General features: G+C 44.4%; 1 protein-coding gene across 3 annotated transcripts in view; it reads left to right on the top strand.

Moving 5' to 3' along the window:
- Window positions 1-803: 803 nt before the first annotated feature.
- The window catches only part of R3HCC1L (R3H domain and coiled-coil containing 1 like), a 95,862-nt gene continuing 81,637 nt past the window's right edge, over window positions 804-15,028 (top strand). Inside the window, exon 1 of one of the 3 annotated variants that reach the window (XM_051824052.2) lies at window positions 804-964. The gene's annotated coding sequence lies outside the window, so the exon portion shown is untranslated. Of the gene's footprint in view, window positions 1,307-15,028 lie in introns of all 3 variants that reach the window. The other 2 variants (XM_070057426.1, XM_008270311.4) reach the window with 2 other exon arrangements.

Raw genomic sequence — 15,028 nt, 5'->3', positions numbered from 1 at the left:
GAGCAGTGGGGCTGGAATTCACAACTTATAAAAGCTGTCCAGACATTCACCTCTAGTCCTCTTCCCACACTCGGTCAAGTGGAGCTTTCAAAGGATTTTTACCACAAATGCAACCTGATTAAATTTGCTGTTCGCATAAATGGGCCTGAGGGCAGCCAGGGGGATCAGAAAGAGGTACTAAGGTCCTAAAGGAAGCCTATGCAGTGATCAGCTAAGACACAGTGAGGGAAGCAGGGCGGGAAGTGAATCTCTGGCAGAGGCTGCGAAGCGGGGAGAGGCTCAGAGCCACTTGGGGGACAGAGTGAACAAGATCTGAGCGGCCTCCTGGTCGTCCAGGGGGTTGGGAATACAAGTGGCAGCTCAGGCGAGAAGGTGCTCTCCCACACCCGTCTCGGACTTAGAGCGCGGGTATTGCAGGGCCGGGTTAGGAAGAGAAAACTTGAAGAAAACCGAGAGTGACTTAAAAAAGGAAAACCTGGCTAGCGTCATTCAAAATAACCGATGCAGCCCGACAGCGTCACACGACTCACGCTTGTATTAGAGGAGCCTTAAAGACCTCGACTGAATTTGTCAACAAGGCCATGTTCCGTGACGGCGGGCGCCGCAGGGCAGCAATGGAGCACACACAGGTGTAGGCTACTTGTCAAGAAGTTGGCTGTGAACAGAGATAGGAGGTGGTAAGACTGAGTGCGATGTGAGGGCGTTTGAACACATTCACAGCCGAGAGACCGCGGCAAGGATGAAGTGATAAAAACAACGCCCGGCCGCCCTCGCCGTTTCCCCAGCCCCTCCCACCACGTGACGCGCACGCACCGGCTCGCCAGGGCCTTGCCAAGACTACCACTCCCAGAAGGCCGCGCGGCGGAGGCGGGGTGGAGCCGAGGCCTGGCGCGCGCCCCAACGGCGGCCGCGGAAGAGCTACAGCTTCGCGGAGGCGGCGGAAGCGCAGAGCGACGGCGCCCCGGTAACAACCAGCCCCACGTACCCCTCTCTCCTTCCTGCCTCCTGTACCTCGGGCTGGGGTCACTGACCCGGCCACTGCCCCTCACAGCCGGGGATGAGAACTGCCTTTCCCCCTGTTTGTGACCGGTGTTATTTTTTCTCACGTGACGTGCGGGGCCGGCCCCTGCCTGGGGCTGAGGTTACTGGCAACCTCCCGCCTTTCGACCCCTTCGGGCCCTAGGTGGAGAGGGACCCTCCTGGGACCACTCTGGCCTCCTTTTGCCCTTAGAGGGCAATGAACCCCTCTGGATCTCCGCCCCAGTGCTCTCTGCGGAGAGGAAGTCCCTTTCCGGGGTTTCAACAGGTACTGAGTGGGGTCCCTGGCGACCCGCTCAGGGCTAGGGGGGCGTGGGCGCCGAGGCGGCCCCGGAGACCCTGGGGCCGTGGCGACGTCTGGGCCGAGAGCCTGGCGAACGATCCGGCTCCGCCGCCGGGGAGCCCCGGGCTACGGCTGGTACCGGGCAGGCGGGGCGGATGTACTTCCTGCTTTTCTTGGGCGGCCCTCGGGAGGCTCTGGTTGTTAGAAGTTTACTTCGTCAGTATGGAGAGTTGTGTAAGGGAGCGAGCACAGGACTGGGAGCCCGATGCCCCGAGAGGAGCCTCGGGCTACCACTGGCTAGACCTGTGGTCCTTCGTGGTCCGCAGCTTGTATGAACCACACAGGTTTTCTTGCCGGGTTCCTAGTGAAGAGGTGGCATTAGGGCCTTACCACCTGTGGTGTCGGCCGAAGATCCGTCTGGATTTTAAACTCCACCAGAATTTGGACTTTTTCCTTGTCTCCCCCACATTCAGCTGTTCATCTCTGTTGCTTGTACCATGTGGGCACAAGCATTTCAGAGAACACTTAACATGTCTTAAATGTGATCTTAAACGAGTAGCTGCCTGTACCAGGTCTTGTTTCTCTTGTTCAGATACAGCTTCTGTGCTAAAAACTTGGCCCTGCTTCTAACACAGCCCCACTAACCTGTGTGCTTGCTGGCTGATCGGGATTATTTTCACCTATCCTAGGGGTGTGTGCTAGGTGTGTGTATGTCCCCTCGCAGAATTCAGAATGCAAAGAACCAGTATTCCGGCCAGTATTCTGATGGTTAAGCTTTACTTCTCTAGACAGGCTGCCTACTGTCATAATTTTCCCCTTGGGGAGAATAGGAATTTTGCAAATCAATTAAATGTAGTACTTAGATATTTTTAGTGTGTGTTTACTCTGAAGTGATTGAAAAATGCTTGAATGTGGTCCAGAAAAGCAGGATATCATTAAGGTCTGTTAGTTCACCGTATTAAGTTGAACAAATTTGAACCCAGATCCTGCTGCTGTGACTTAGACTTTTGACTTTTGGGCCAATTAGTTGATTTCTCTGAGTTTATTTACTAGTCAGATAAAATAGAGGAAATAGCATTTGGTTCACAAAGTATCTGTAAAGATTAAATAAGATGTGACCATAAAGGGCTTAGTAGTGCCAGGTGCAAACAAGTTTTCATTATATTGTTAATATGATGCTGGTAATGAAAAAAATGATGATTTTAAGTAGAATATTTTCCTGAGATTTCATTTAGTTGCTTTGTGAAAGTGAGGATGATTATCCATAATTCACAAGTCTTAATACAATAAATAAAAGTTCTTAGTTTGCAGATTTTTTAAGCAGTTTGTTTTTATGTAAAGATTGTATTAAGCTTTTTTCTTTTTCTTTTTTTTCTTCAAATTGCAGAAGTTCCTAAAATGTTATTGGGAGGTACTGTGTTTCTGGTTTTCTAGAGACTCTGCAAGTGTTGCTATACCTAGTTCTTTTTCAATTTTTAAAAAATTTTTAAAAAGATTTATTTATTTTGATAAGGTAGAGTTACTGAGAGAGAGAGAGAGAGAGACAGAAAGAGATACCTTCCATCCACTGGTTCGCTCCCCGGATGGCTGCAATGGTAGGGGCCGATCAAAAGCCAGGAGCTGGGAGATTCTTCCAGGTGTCCCACATGGGTGCAGGGGCCCAAGCCCTTGGGCCATTCTCCTCTGCTTTCCCAGGCACATTAGCAGGGAGCTGGATTGGAAGTAGAGCAGCCGGGACTCAAACTGGTGCCCATATGGGATGCCGGCACTGCAGGCAGCAGCTTTACCCATGGCCCCTCAACTTTTTTACTTTGAAAGGGGGAGAGGGGAAGAGAGAGAGAGAGCAAGCGAGTATGAGAGCGCACACATTAAAGTGAGTACCCCTATCCACTGATTCAGTCCTGGATGCCCACCACAGCTGGGGCTGTGCCAGGCCTAAACCAGGAACTGGGAACCCAGTCTCATATAGGTGACAGGGACCCAACTAATTGAGCCAGCAGTTACTGCCTCCCAGAGTGCTCTAGAATCAGAGCAGACTTGGAACTTGAATCTAAAAACTCTAATATGGGCTGGGGGTGTCCCAAGTGGTATTTTGACTGCTAGGCCAAATGCCAGACTTTATATATAGTTTTTGAAATTGGACTGGTGCTTCATTTATAACCTGTAGTAAGAATATACTTCTTTGTACATCGTAACCTATAGTAGAATAATTATTTATCTTTATGACTCATATTGACTAGGAAAGCGTTTTATGAAATAGTTTTTGTCATTGATCCTTTTTTATTTTTTAAAGATTTACTTATTTGAAAGGCAATGAGAGAGAGAGAGAGAGATCGATTCTCTCCCTAAATGGCCACAATGGCTGGGGCTGGGCCAGGCTTAAGCCAGAAGCCAGGAACTGTATCAAGGTCTCCCATGGGGGTGTCAGTGGCCCAGGCACTTGGGCCATCATCTGTTGCTCTCCCAGGTGTGTTATCTGGGAGCTGGATCAGAAGTGGAGCATCTGGGGCTCAAACCAGCATTCATATAGGATGCTGGCATCACAGTCAGGAGCCACAATGATGGTCCCAATCCTTTTGTTTTTCCAAGTATGATTATTTGATTTAAACATTTCAACCTATGGTTGATAAGGTCTAGGTGACTTGATGACCTTTGTTTTTTGAAAGGTGAAAAGTGTTTCTTTTTTATTTATTTTTTTTACTTGACAAGCAGAGAGAGAAAGAAATCTATGCACTGATTCAGTCCCCAAATGCCTGCAACAGCTGAGGCTGGGTAGGCTAAAGCCAGGAGCCAGGAACTCCATCCAGGTCTTCTCTGTGGGTGGCAGGGACTCAGTTATTTGAGCCATCACAGGTTGCCTCCCAGGGTGTGCATTAGCAAAAAGCTGGAACCCAGAAACTCCAGTATGGGATGTGAGCATCATTTTTTTTTTCCCTCAGACCAGGCTGAATTTATTTATTTTTCCACCAAAGAAACCTTTTATTTAATGAGTACAAATTTCATAAGTACAACTTTAGGAATATAGTGGACTGGAAGAGGAGCAACCGGGACAGAATCCGTCACCCCAACCGGGACTAGAACCTGGGGTGCTGGCGCCGCAGGTGGAGGATTAGCCTAGTGAGCCATGGCGCCGGCCACCCGAGGCTTTTGATATGAACTGCCAAGGCTATGGAAGCCCTTTGAAACTACAATCTCCATCAGTATTTAGACAGGGCCATAAGCGAAGTGGAAGTTCTCTCCTGCCTTCAGAGAAAAGTACATCCTTTGATGGTCACTCCTTTCCACTGGGGTCTCTCTCACAGAGATCTTTTTTTTTTTTTTTTTTTTTTTTGACAGGCAGAGTGGACAGAGAGAGAGAGACAGAGAGAAAGGTCTTCCTTTTGCTGTTGGTTCACCCTCCAATGGCCGCCACCGCTGGCGCGCTGCGGCCGGTGCACCGCGCTGATCCGAAGGCAGGAGCCAGGTGCTTCTCCTGGTCTCCCATGCGGGTGCAGAGCCCAAGCACTTGAACCATCCTCCACTGCCTTCCCGGGCCACAGCAGAGAGCTGGCCTGGAAGAGGGGCAACCGGGACAGAATCTGGCGCCCCGACTGGGACTAGAACCCGGTGTGCCGGTGCCGCTAGGTGGAGGATTAGCCTATTGAGCTGCGGCGCCGGCGAGATCTTTCATCTAGGGTATTTTTTTTTTTTTTTGCCACAGTGTCTTGGCTTTCCATGTCTGAAATGGCAAGCATCTTTACCTCACTATATACCTGCCCCTGAAGGTGGAAACTCTTTGTGACTGATGCTGTTGATGACATTGGGGTGTCTGTGTGTTTGTGTCTACAAGGAATGAAAGTTCAGAGAAACCAAGGAAGAAAGCCATACAGAGAAAAATGATTTATTGGTCAAGGCAAAGTCTTTGGGTTAAAAATTGAAATGTGTTTGTATGCTTCAAACCACAATGACTACAATATATCTGCAGATTCAGATGTTTAGGAAATGTTTCCTTTATTCTCTTTTACAATGTGGTGTCTCCTGGTTATTATGCTTTGCCAGTTTCATTTTGCTTTTGGTTGTGAATCAGCAGGTAACTACCTTTTTGCAGCACAAAGCTGACAGTAGCTTTTTGTGCTATAGTGTGTTGTTTTTCCTTCATGTTTTAAACACTTGTCACTTGTGCCTCAGATTTATTTATTTATTTATTTATTTTTTACTTAAAAAGCGTTTAGAAGGTAGACTCAGTCTCGGTGGTGGCATCTAAGTTTGTGTTGTGGATGCTCAGTTAGTACTGAGTTTGCTGAATAGTTCTGAATAGGAACATTTTGTTGATTTTCTTACATCACTGAGGCACACTCTGCGAAGGCCATATTGTATAGTGGAACTAACCTAAGCTTTAGAGCCAGATAGACCAAGATCTGAATCCAAGCTCTACTGGATTTTGGTTTATATAAGCATTTGAATTCACTTTTTTTATCATCTGTAAAACAAGGATAATAATACTAACCCTGTGCAGCTAAAGACATTAGAGGCTAATTGAATTAGGCACACACTAGCTAGGCTTAGTAAAATGGGGTGTTATTACAATTTTTAAATTTTTAATATTTTTCTAGTAGCAATGGATGTTGGTGATATATATGTGTTCATTTCTCTAATGCAATGATGGAGAATGTCCAGCTTGCAGGGTATATTTGGTCTGGCCCTGCCAAGGCTACTGCAGGAGGGAATCAAATTTAGTAAATCTATAACAGGCTAATTTTTAAGTTTATAACTTTGTATGATCTATGAATGGTGTTATAAATATCCAAATGGTCCTTTGGCAGAAAAAAGTTTCCCCATCCCTGGTCTAATGTTTCACACAGTCAGTGTCTTTCTTTGTTAACAGAGGTTAAGATGCTGATTGTGACTGTGGAACCCTGAAACATAGCAAAGCTAATTGGCCAACATGGAGTTTGAGCCATGACTATCATGACTATTCATAATAACTCACCAGAATAAATGAGAAACTGGTATATTTATTATTTGGCCTTCATGAAATTTATTTTTTTTTTAAAGATTTATTTATGTGTTTGAAAGGCAGAGTTTCACAGAGAGAGAAGAGGCAGAGAGAGATAGAGAGAGGTCTTCTATCCAATGGTTTACTCACCAATTGGCCGTAATGGCCAGAGCTGCGCTGATCTGAAGCCAGGAGCTTCTTCAAGGTCTCCCACGCAGGTGCAGGGGCCCAAGGACTTGGGCCATCTTCTACTGCTTTGCCAGGCCATAGCAGAGAGCTGGATTGGAAGTGGAGCAGCCAGGTCTCAAACTGGCAGCCATATGGGATGCCAGCACTTCAGGCCAGGGTGTTAACCCACTGTGCACAGTGCCAGCCCCTTGCAATTTATTAGACATAAACAAATGAACTAGTGCCAGGAGTAAAAATACAGATTTTTTATTATAAGCCTACATGAATATATGGTGAGTCCTCAGATTGTGAATAAAACTGGTGACTTGGATCATCATTGACAACTGCTAACCTGAACTAAAATTTACACATTTGTTTTAGTTACAGAATTATATTTGTCACATACTTCCTGTCTATAGGAACAGTGAGAGGAATGGAACTGGGCAGTTCATACTTTGAAAGAGAACCCTGCTTCTACTATGCTTACCAACCAGAAAATGTGCTATTAGGTAGTGGGAAAGTTTCTCCATTAATGAGCCTAGCAGGATGGGTGAAGCTTGGGTAACTCCTGAAAGCTTATTGAATTAGAAAAATTCTAGTTATCAGAGCATTAGATAGAAGAAAAGTTACAGGGTGTTGTCTTTCTTTGGGAGAGAATTTTCTCTTCAACAAAACACAGACTAGTTGCTCTCAGTTTGTAGTATCCATTTTTCACTGTTTCATGCTAGCCTTTTATATAATTTTCCATTCTTCAAATTCATTGTTCAGTTTATTATTTGTTGTTCCTCTTTGTGTGTGTGTGTGTGTGTGTGTGTGTTTGTTGGTTTCTTTTAATGACAAACATGACTGGTTTGGGACTAAGGATGAAAACAGAAGCACTGTTGGAAACAGCAGGTTCTGGTGTCTAATATTGTGAAGTTTCCAAATAATATGAGTTAACTTGTGAATATGATATGGATTTTTGGAATAGGCAGGTGGCTGACAGTTCCTAATCATTTAGCTTTGTGCAGAGTAAAAAATGTGCACAAAAAGTGTGTAGCACTTCTTAATATTACATTTGGCTCTTAGAAAAGAATCTTTTTTTTTTTAAGATTTATTTATTTTATTTATTTGAAAGGCAGAGTTACACACAGAGAGAAGGAGAGGCAGAGAAAGAGAGGTCTTCCATCTGCTGGTTCACTCCCCAATTGGCCGCAACGGCTGGAGCTGAGCCGATCTGAAGGAAGCCAGGAGCCAGGAGCTTCTTCCGGGTCTCGCATGTGGGAGCAGGGGCCCAAGAACTTGGGCCATCCTCTACTTCTTTCCTAGGCCACAGCAGAGAGCTGGATGGGAAGAGGAGCAGCCCGGACTAGAACTGGCGCCCATATGGGATGCCAGCGCTTCAGGCCAGGGTGTTAACCTGGTGCGCCACAGCGCAGGCCCCAGAAAAGAATTTTTTTTTTTTCTTGACAGGCAGAGTTAGACAATGAGAGAGAGAGACAGAGAGAAAGGTCCTCCTTCCGTTGGTTCACCCCCCAATGGCCGCTACGGCCGGTGCCCTGTGCCAATCCGAAGCCAGGAGTCAGGTGCTTCCTCTTGGTCTTCCATGCGGGTGCAGGGCCCAAGCACTTGAACCATCCTCCACTGCCTTCCTGGGCCACAGCAGAGAGCTGGACTGGAAGAGGAGCAACCGGGACAGGACCGGCACCCAAACCAGGACTAGAACCCGGAGTACTGGTGCTGCAGGCGGAGGATTAGCCTAGTGAGCCGTGGGGCCGGCCTGCTACCAGGGATTTGAAACTTACAGACAGGTTTTCAAATTTGAGGCAGGCTCAGGAAGTTCCTCTAGGCCTCTCTGGATTCAGCCCCGCCCTCCCACAGATCTCTTCTATGGCTTGGGAAAGCAGTAGATGTCCTCCTGCTGCACTTCCATTGCAACTCCTTGTTGATGTTTCTGGGAAAGCAGTGGAAGATGGCCCAAGTGCTTGAGCCCCTGCACCCATGTGGGAGTCCCAGAAGAAGCTCCTGGCTTCGGCCTGGCCCAGTCCTGCTTGTTGTGGCCATTTGAGGAGTGAACCAGCAGATTGAAGAAATTTCTCTCTCTTCCTCTCTCTGTAACTCTGCCTACTTAAGCTAGAGCCATGGCTGTTGAGCGATGGATCCAGATTCGAACCAAAGGTGCAGTTTAAATACATTTAAAAAAATTATTTTTTTAAAAAGATTTATTTATTTATTTGAAAGGCAGAGTTAGGAGCAGTGGGGGAGAGATTTTCCATCCCTTGGCTCATTCCCTAAATGACCACAACACCTAGAGCTGGGCCAGGCTGAAGCCGGGCGCTTCATTCAGATCTCCCACTTGGTAACAGGGGCCCAAGCACTTGAGCTATCTTCCATTGTTTTCCCAGGTGCGTTAACGAGGAGCTAGATTGGGAGTGGAGCAACTTGAACTCAAATCAGCACCCATATGGGATGCTGGCATTGCTGGCAGTGGCTTAATCTGCTGGACCACAATGCTGGCCCCTAGTTTGTTTTTTAAAAATAAATTTTTCTCAAAAAATCTAATACACACTGTAGAAAACTTGTAGAATATAGAACATTTAAAAGGATAACAACAGAAAACACTCATAATCTCTCAATCTAAACATAACAAAGGGGTGGGATTTGGCCCACTGGTCAAGACGCTAGTTCGGACTCCTGCACTCTGGATCTGAGTGTCTGGGTTCAGGACCTGGCTTGGCTTCTGATTCTAGCTTCCTGTTGATGTGTACCTAGGGAGGCAGGTAATCCTCAAGTATTTGTGTCTCTGCCACCCATGTGGGAGATCTGGATGGAGTTACCAGCTCCTGGCTTCAGCCTGGCCCAATCTGAGTTGTTTGTGGGCATTTGGGAAGTGAGTTTTAACAGATGGAGAGCTCAGTCTCTCTCTGTCTCTTAAATATAAACATAACATGGCCTACATTTTTCATGCGTTTTTTTTCTGTTTTTTTTTCTAAGCATTTATTAAATCTCTTCTACTTTCCTAAAGTAATAAGAAAACTGTAAATCCAAAATGATACCCATTTTTTAAAAAAATATTATTTATTTATTTGAAAGGCAGAGCTATGGAGAGGCAGAGGCAGAGAGAGAGGTCTTCCATCCACTGGTTCACTCCCCAGATGGCTGCAATGGCCAGAGCTGTGCCAATTCAAAGCCAAGAGCCTCCTCCAGGTCTCCCATGCAGGTGCAAGGCCCCAAGGACCTGGGCTATCCTCCACTGCTTTCCCAGGCCACAGCAAAGAGCTGGATTGGAAGTGTAGCAGCCAGGAGTCGAACTGGCACCCACATAGGATGCTGGCACTACAGGTGGCGGTATTATGTACTTCCATAAACTATTTGTCTACCTATTTTCTGTTTCTCTCTAAATTTAAGACTTTTATAGACTATATGTTATTCAACTTTGTGTCTTGGGCATATAGCCAAGTGTCATAAATAGGTACTCAGAAGGTAATTGAGATGAATTATTACTCCCCCCCCCCATTGTAAAAGTTGTCTTATTTAAACATGTCTGCCTAATTACACAGTTTATTGTAGCTTCTTTCGAGTTGAGGGAAGCGCAACTTTTCAGGTGTGTGAGTATGTTTAATATGAAGCTACTGAACTAGGAAAGTGTGCTTTTTCTGGATAGCTTTGTTGTATAGCAAGTCACTCCAAAACTTAGTGATATAAAACAGACATTTAATTTTTGGCTGTGAATTCTGTTGGAATTCAGATGGGGTGGTTTAGAGATAACTAGCCAGAGCCTTATCTGGAAGATTCAAAAACTGTAACTCAAGGCCAGTGTTGTGGCATAGTGGGTTAAACCATGGGCTGTGACATCAGCATCCCATATGGGCACTGGATCATGTTCCAGCTGCTTCACTTCTCTCCAGCTTTGTGCTGATGTGCCTGGGAAGGCAGCTGAGGATAGCCGAAGTGCTTAGGCCTCTGCACCCATTGCAAGACCTGGAAGAAGCTCCTGGCTTCAATCTGGCCCAGTCCCAGCCACTGTGGCAATATGGGACCACATATCTCCTTCTCTCTCTGTCTTTAACTCTACCTTTCAAATAAATAAATAAATAAATCTTTAAAAAAATGCAACTCAACATGTGGGAACTAGAATCTGAAGGCTTCTTCACTCACATGTCTGGTAGTTGATGTTGGCTCTTTCCCCAGAACACCTCCATAGGCTAATTTGAGTTTCACAACATGGTGGTGACAGTTTTCTAATAGTGAAGATCCAGAGATAGCCAGGTGGAAGCTGCATTGTCTTTTTTTTTTTTTTTTTTTAAATTTGTAAGCATTTATTTATTTGTAAGTCAGAATTGGAGAGAAGGAGAGACAGAGATCTTCCATCTGCTGGTTCACTCTCCAAATATGTCTGGGACTAGGCAAGACTGAAGTAAGGAGCAGGATCTCTATCAAGGTCTCTCACATGGGTGCATGCACCCAAAGACTTGGATCATCTTCCAGTGCTTTCCCAGGTGTGTTAGCAAGGAGCTGGATGGGAAATGGAGCAACCGGGGATTGAACTGGTGCCCATATGGGATGTTAGTGTCGCAGGCGGTGGCTTTACCCGTTGTGCCACAGCACCAGCCTCCAGCACTGCCTTTTGTATTCTAGCCTTGTAAATCATGCAGTGTTACAGACTTACCAGATTCAAAGAGAGCAGTGGTTGCATGGAACCCACTTGTCATAGGACTGTAGGTCACATTGTCTGAAAACCATGGGGTGTGGGTGATAGTTGCCATCTGTGGTTGTCTGTCTCAGGTACTTACTGAAATAAATAGTATGTTAAAAGGAATTTAAAAATGGTGTCATTTTAAAATGTCAGCGAATAAATGTCTGTTCAGTGTTAATAGGGTTTTTGCCACTGGTAATGGTGTTTTATTAGTTAATTTGGTTTAAAATCTGTACTTGTAAGAATTTGTAAGCTCAAAGCTGTTTCAAGTTGTTTTCTTGACTTTTAAGCTCTGAAAAAGATACTCTCTCTTTTTAATTTAGTTAGCAAGTTGGTCAATTTTTTGGGGGGAGGGGCTTGCCCCACCTTGTTTTAAAGCAACCATAAATGATAGGATATATGTTTGCTGTAGAAAACTTGGAAAACCAGAAAAGAAACAAAGTCCACTCATGATCTCCCCTCTCAGATGTAACCCATTTTTGGTCTATAATTCTTAACGATGGTGCTTACAGTTCAGTCTGTGTTGAAAATGGAAAGTTTTATAAGTTTGTGGCAAACTCAGTTGGCAGCATCCAATCTTTATCCAAGTCTTTATTTATCCTTTGAAGTATAACAATCATACTTTCTCCACGGAAATATTAATGTACCTTAATTACAAAGTATTGGCCAATACCATGGTTGGGTTTGATTCAGTGCATGACAATACTTTGGTTGAGTCATATAATGAAAACAGTGCTTGAGAAGGTTTGTTCTGGCAACTTTGAATAGGAGACAGTCTCAAAGAGGGAGTGGCTAGAGAGTGTTTTAGTAGTACTATGGAGTAATGTTGAAATAATGTGGAAATAGAAAACGTGATACTTGTCAGGGAGGAAGGACATTAAAGTACAGGACTAGAATCTATAACTGAATGAGTCAAAATACCTCAGAGTTTTGTCTGTCATTAATTGTGTTGTTTCATTGATAGTAACATTGGGAAAAAAATCTCAGAAAGCTCTAAGAGAAGGATAATGAATTCAGTTTCTAGTATGTTAAAGTATTAGATAATTTAAGTGGTAATTTAAAAAAAAAATCTGATACCTTAAAAGCGTAGTAAGCTAAAATTAATGCTGCCCCTTTTAAAGTAATTTATTTTTGAGGTTATACTTTTATTCTAGCAAATAAATATCCTTTCTGATTTGTCTTTTGGAACTAGACCTAGTAGAGCCATACAAAAAACTAGTGATCATTTTTCTTATCCCCAAAAGAATATTATCTTACTTGATCACCAATCTTATTTACCGTACTTGTTCCTAAATTATAATTGGCATTTTCTAAAGATTAATCTGCAAAAGTATAAAATGTATTACTGTGGAAGATATTGAAATGACTGTCATGGTTTCTGAGAGCACAAGCGAGTCTTAAGCTATAATAGCATCTTCGGAATGCAGTGCTAGTGTGTGCTGGTTAAGAAGAGTGGCTTCTGGGAAACATTGAATGATCTTTTTGGTACGTTAGTTTTGTATTTTGAGCAAGTTACTTAAACTTTCTGGGCCTCAACTTCCTCATTTGTGAAATGAGGTGGTGATAATACTCTCTTCCTCATATGCTTGTTGGGAGGATTAGCTCTTAGATTTAGAACAATGTCTGGCAAATATGAAGAACTCAGTAAACATTAGCTGTGTTTTTCAGCACAGTAACTACTGTCGCTACCATTGTCACTTCGTTTATCTGTTTTATTTGTTTTAAAAATCAGTTATGTTCCTGATAATTATGTCTCATACTAGAGTATGATAGGCTGCTGCAGATAAAATTGGAGGCTCGAAAGATTAGGCATAGAAATGCAGGTTTTTTTTTTAATTTTTTTTTTATTTGACAGATAGAGTTATAGACAGTGAGGGAGAGAGAGAGAAAGGTCTTCCTCTGTTGTTTCACTCCCCAGATGGCCGCTACTCCCGGAGCTACTCCCATCGAATCCAGGAGCCAGGTGCTTCCTCCAGGTCTCCCATGTGGGTGCAGGGGCCCAAGCACTTGGGCCATCCTCCACTGCCTTCCTGGGCCACAGCAGAGAGCCGGACTGGAAGAGGAGCATCCGGTACTAGAACCCAGCGCCCATATGGGATGCCGGCACCGCAAGGTGGAGGATTAACCAAGTGAGCCACAGTGCCGGCCCCAGAAATGAAGTTTTTAAAAAAATTTTAAGGGGCCAGAGCTGTGGTGTGGCTGGTGGAGCCATCACCTGCTGTTTTGGTATCCCATATGGGCAGCTGTTACAGCTTCACTTCGATCCGGCTCTCTGCTGTGGCCTGGGAAAGCAGTGGAGGCTGGCCCAAGTCCTTGGGCCCCTGAGCCCCTGTGGGAAGACCCAGAGGAGGCTCCTGGCTCCTGGCTTTTGGACTGGCACAGCTCCAGCCATTGCTGCCAGTTGGGGAGTGAGCCAGCGGATGGAAGACCTCTCTCTCTGCCTCTCCTTCTTTCTCTGTGTAACTCTGACTTTCAAATAAATAAATACCTAGTATAGCCAACCAGCCAGTCCAGTCAAGGGGCGGTCTATGCCCCAACCAATCACAGCCTGTTGCCTCTCAGAAACGAATCCACTGCAACATTGTTGAGAAATCAACTGCAACAACCTAGAGCTTAGTAGAAAATGCAGAAAAGACTAAGGATGGAATATTGCAATATTGGAGACGACTCATGGTAATGGAGTGAGAGGCAGAAAAGGGGTTAGCAACAGAGAAGACGGAGATTGTTTTTAGAAAGAGATCAGTGAGTGAATATTAATATAAAGGTTATGTTGGGATTAGATTTTGTTGTAACCATGTAAGAGATTTAAACATAATAGATGCTTATTTCTCTTGATGTCAGGAATTCTAATGGTTTGCCGTGGTGTCATGTTGTTGCTGCACTGTGTGTGGATTCTGGTCTTTTCCAAAGTCACTTTAGAGTCTAAGATAGCTGCTAGAGCTCCAGTCATTTCATTTACAACCTGAGCACAGAAAGGAGAAAGAGAAGACCGCATCTCCTTTCCTTTAAGGATACTTACTGAGTTACTTATACCATTTTTGCTTATATTCCATTGGTGAATTTTAGTTACATAGCCATGCCTTGTTATTGGAGTGGCTAAGAAACATAGACGTCATTTTGAATTGTCAATGCCTGAGAATTAAGAATAGGAATAGTGGGATTAAAGCCCCAGTGCAGTGGGTTAAAGCTGTGGTGCAGTGGGTTAAAGCCCCAACCAGTGGTGCTGGCCTCCTCTCTGGGTGCCAGTTCAAGTCCTGCCTGCTCCATTTCCGATCCAGCTCCCTGCTAATGCCCCTGGGAAAGCAGTGGAGGATGGTCCAAGTCCTTGGGTCCCTGCACCCATGTGGGAGATTGAAGGAAGCTACTAGCTCCTGGCTTCGGATTGGCCCAGCTCCCGCTGTTGAGGCCATTTGAGGGATGAACCAGCAGATGGAAGACCCCCTGCCCCCTTTCTATCTCTCTATGTAATTCTGTCTTTCAAATAATTAAGATGAATCTTAAAAAAAAAAAAAAAGACTAGGAATAGTGAGAATAACCCATACGTAGTTAGATGAACACAGGTTAGAGAATAGTTATTTGTTCTTAGGAATGTTTATTTAATTATTGGTAATCCCTGATAGAGTTTCTATAATTATGAAGCTATGAGTATAAATCTTTATCACATTACATCAACAGTACTTCGTTTTTAGGGTGTAACCCCTTTGTGAATCCTTGTTTAGTTAGGATTATCAGTCTCTCATGAAGAAAGAATTACGTATATGAATGTATGTACATGTGTGTTTGCAGATGTCTATTTCTCCTTTTACCATTAGTGTTGGCCAGAAGTACTTAATGTGGCAATAGTGTGCAGTAAAATTGCTGGAAAACAAACCTCTACTATCCCTCTTAT

This window comes from Oryctolagus cuniculus, chromosome 15 (assembly GCF_964237555.1).
Source record: "Oryctolagus cuniculus chromosome 15, mOryCun1.1, whole genome shotgun sequence".
In the NCBI taxonomy this organism is placed as follows: Eukaryota; Metazoa; Chordata; class Mammalia; order Lagomorpha; family Leporidae; genus Oryctolagus; species Oryctolagus cuniculus.
This window is presented reverse-complemented; position numbering and strand designations above follow the sequence as displayed.